This window comes from Leptonychotes weddellii, unplaced genomic scaffold, assembly GCF_054177405.1.
Source record: "Leptonychotes weddellii isolate Sample4059 unplaced genomic scaffold, ASM5417740v2 HiC_scaffold_5565, whole genome shotgun sequence".
Taxonomy (NCBI): Eukaryota; Metazoa; Chordata; class Mammalia; order Carnivora; family Phocidae; genus Leptonychotes; species Leptonychotes weddellii.
The window spans coordinates 2302-6768 of NW_028023627.1; the positions used below are offsets into that span (position 1 = coordinate 2302).

General features: G+C 41.0%; 1 non-coding gene across 1 annotated transcript; it reads left to right on the forward strand.

Moving 5' to 3' along the window:
• The first annotated feature begins 4072 nt into the window (after nucleotides 1-4072).
• On the forward strand, nucleotides 4073-4175 carry LOC115938977 (U6 spliceosomal RNA). The gene has a single exon (XR_004073952.1). It is a non-coding gene; the product is annotated as a U6 spliceosomal RNA (small nuclear RNA).
• The last annotated feature ends 292 nt before the right edge of the window (nucleotides 4176-4467 follow it).

The following is a 4467-nucleotide window of genomic DNA, read 5'->3' on the forward strand; positions in this document are numbered from 1 at the left end:
AAGACATTTGGTACGTAGCCTTTAGATGGTGCTAATGTTCTACCATAACATAGCCTACAAGCACTCGAGGCTCAGAAATCAAGGAAGTGGAAGGGAGCTCAAGGGGCTAGCTGTAGTTCAACCGTTCTGTCCTGTGTTGGGCCCTGAAAACACCCCCCCCCACACACACACACTTTGGGAGGTATCTTGATACCAAGACAGTTCTGGGGCTTTCACTGCCACAGCAAGGTCTTGGCAATGTTGAATGTGCCAGACTATTCTAGGCAGGTCTCATGCCATCCAGGGAGTACCATCAGTCAGCACTTTAAATGTGAAGTGTCTTTGTGCATCGACCAGAGCTTGTGGTGATCTCAGTTCCTAAGGTCCGATTGTGTCCCTAGATTGGGTGATGGAGCCATTCATTTCGTGTGACAGTTTTCTTCAGGAAACCCTCTTTCATTCACTTAAGAAAGGGCTGGTGAAACCTACCATCATTCATTTTTTTTTTTTTTTCTGGCTCTGAAAAGAGGAGTGGGGAAAAACACATCACCCCGGAGCAACCTTTCTAAAGCAGGCTTTTATGTCTTAGTTCTTCTCTTTTCCACATGATGTGAGTTCCGAAGGCTCTATTTGTCTCATAGTGCCACCACAAGGGACAATGTTTTGCTATGCAGTTTTTCTCTGCCAGTGGAGTGGATGACAGGCTGTGTCACGGTCGCCCTGAGAAGCCCTAGACATGGTTGAGGTTTTCTATGTAGAGAAGAAAATAACTCCTTGCCCATTCACATGGATGGTTCCACACCCGTGGGAGCTGATAGGGGTTTCCAAAATAAGACATCACACTTAGTATTTATACACGTGGTGCTGATGGGTTTGTGTGTGTGTGTGTGTGTGTGTGTGCACGCGCGCCCACCTTGAGTACAGGAAGACTGAGGATCAGGGAGACGTGAAAGTCAGGAGGGAGCTAAAGTTCCCATCCAGATCATCAGGTGAAAACAAATTTGGGAGAGTCACGATACCATTATTCTAATACACCGAAATCCTATTACAGTGGGAAAAAAAATCAATTTATCCAGAAAGATCATGTAAGGAGCAAAATTAGAACCAAAGGGATGGAAATTGTTGGAAGATAGATTTCAATTAGACTGCAGCAAGAAATTTTTTTAGTTTTTAAAATTAAAATAAAAGATTCTAACTTACAGAAGCATTGCAAGAAAAGTACATTGTTCAGACGCTGTTCACCTAGATTCTTCAGTTGTTAATATTTTGCCACATTTCATTTATTTCTCTTTCACTCATATATGTGTTGATATTTTCCTGAACTTTCTGAGAGTAAATGGCATTATAATATCCATATATTCCTAAATATTTCATCATGGGGTTCCAAAGAATAAGGACACTGTCTTGCATAACCAGAGTAAAATTATATACTTCATATTCAAATTTCAGCAAGTGTCCCAATGATGTCCTTTGTAACAATATTTTTTCCTCTGATTCAGGATCCATTAAGATACATTACTAGTGATGTTAATAAGGATGAACTTTTTAAGATTTAGGATTTTCAAAGAAAAGCAAAGCGGGAGGTATCACAATTACAAACTTTAAGTTATATTACAAAGCTGTAGTCATCAAAACACTATGGTACTGTCACAAAAATAGACACATAAATCAATAGAACAGAATAGAAAACCCAGAAATGAACCTACAGTTATATGGCCAATTAATCTTCGGCAAAACAGGAAAGAATATCCAGTGGGAAAAAGAATGTCTCTTCAACAAATGGTGTTGGGAAAACTGGACAGCAACATGCAAAAGAATGAAACAGGACCAATTTCTTACACCTTACACAAAAATAAATTCAAAATGGATCAAAGACCTAAATATGAGACCTGAAACCATAAAAATCCTAGAGGAAAACATAGGCGGTAACTTCTTTGACATCAGCTGTAGCAACCTCTTTCTAGATATGTCCTCTAAGGCAAGGGAAATAAAAGCAAAATAAACTATTGGGACTGCAACAAGATAAAAAGCTTTTGCACAATGAAGGAAACAATCAACAAAACTAAAAGGCAACCTACAGAATGGGAGAAGATATTTGCAAAGGACATATCTGATAAAGGGTTAGTATCCAAAATCTATAAAGAACTTATAAAACTCAACACCCAAAAAATGAATAGTCCAGTTAAAAAATGGGCAGAAGACATGAGCAGACATTTTTTCCAAAGAAGATATCCAGATGGCCAACAGATAGATACATGAGAAGATGCTCAACATCACTCCTCATCAGGGAAATGCAAATCAAAACCACAATGAGCTATCAGCTCACACGTGTCAGAATGGCTAAAATCAACAGCACCAAAAAACCACAGGTGTTGGTGAGGATGTGGAGAAAGGGGAGCCCTCTTGCACTGTTGGTGGGAATGCAAACTGGTGCAGCCACTCTGGAAAACAGGGAGGTTCCTCAAGAAGTTAATAGAACAACCCTATGACCCAGCAATTGCACTACTAGGTATTTACCCAAAGGATACAAAAACACTAATTCAAAGGGATACATGCACCCCAGTGTTTACTGCAGCATTGTTTATAGTCACCAAATTATGCAAGGGGCTCAAGTGACCAGGGATTGGTGAATGAATAAAGAAGATGTGGTGTATAAATATACAATGGAATATCACTCGGCCATAAAAAAGAATGAAATCTTGCCATTTACAACGACATGGATGGAGCTAAAGAGTATTATGCCAAGAGAAATAAGTCAGTCAGAGAAAGATAAATACCATATGATTTCACTCATATGTGGAATTTAAGAAACAAAATAAATGAGCAAAGGGGAAAAAAAGAGAGAGAGACAAGCCAAGAAATGGACTCTTAACTATAAAGAACAAACTGATGGTTACCACAGGGGAGGTAGTGGGGGGATGGATGAAAGAGATGATGGGGATTAAGGACGGCACTTGTCGTGATGAGCACTGGATGATGTATGGAAGTGTTGAATCACTCTATTGTACACCTGAAACTAATGTTACACTGTATGTTAACTAACTGGAATTTAAATAAAAACTTACAAAAGATTTAGGAGTTTCAAAAATGAGAGGGGCTGTATCAAATAGCAAATTCTAAATATCAGCTTGGCAAGTGTATCATATACACCTTACCAACTCAGGGCATATGACAGAATAAATAACCTATTTAAATAAATAACCTAAATCATCAAAAACTTGTTCAGGCTTTTTGTGTCCTGTGTGTGAAATTTGCCTGCCCCGAAGTCATGAAAATCTCCTCTTATGTCTTCTGGAAGCCTTACAATTCTACGTTTTGCATTGAGGTTTATAATACACCCCAAATAGGGGCGCCTCACTGGCTCAGTCGGTAGAGTATGTGACTCTTGATCTCAGGGTTCTGAGTTCAAGCCCTGTGTTGGTAGAGAGATTACTTAAAAATAAAACCTTTTAAAAAATACATCCCAGGGGATGAGCCACCCTGGTGGCTCAGTCGGTTAAGCGTCTGCCTTCAGCTCAGGTCATGATCCCAGGGTCCTGGGATCGAGCCCCACATCGGGCTCCCTGCTCAGTGGGGAGTTTGCTTCTCCCTTGCCATCTGCCCCTCCCTTACCTACTTACCTTCTTACCTACAGATCTCTAGAATCAAGAGGAACTCCAAGCCACGCAAGGCCACATGCAGAATTACCAGGGTCAGTCAAGAGGCAGAAGTGAGGTGGAGACGTGGGCCAGAGCTTTTACTGTGGTTTTCACAGGAAGGAACGGGCGGGGCAGGGTAGGCAAACAGAGGGGACTTAGGATTGAATAGTTTGAATAGTTTGGGCAGGCTCTGGGCTATAACGGTGATCGCTAGTTGTCTGATACCTGACTCTGGGGTGATTTAGGGTAATTTAGGGCAGAGGTATAGTGTCCTGGACGGCAAGGAGCCTGTTAAAAGGAAGGGGATGGTGGGTACGGACTCAGGATTGGTTGGTTTGCAGCAAGTTGTTTGCTCTCTCTAGGAATTAGCTAACTCTAGGAAAGGCAGTCCCTCCCCAAAGACTCAATGCCCCAAGATGTCAAAGCATCCGAAAATAGAGAAAATAAAAAACACAGTGTTTAGGCAGCACGTGTACTAAAATTGGAACGATCCAGAGAAGATTAGTATGGTCCCCGCACAAGGACGACACACAAATTCGCTAAGCGTTCCGTATTTTTAGATGAAGGTTTTCTTCACCAAAAAAAAAAAGAAAGAAAGAAAAGAGAACGCATTGATTAATAAACCCTGAAACTCTCACCCAAGATGAAGTGGGCAGTTGTTGGGAAGTCCTCCATTTTGTGGTCAGCAGTCATCTGAGACTTAACCAAGTACACCGATTTCAGGTCCTAATATAATATCGCATAGGGTTTCTGATCTGAAATTATTCATCTATCATATTGGGTGGGGCCCCGCTTGGGTCTTCTGATTGTAATTCCCTTTTGTATAACCACCAGCAATGCCCTACATTAG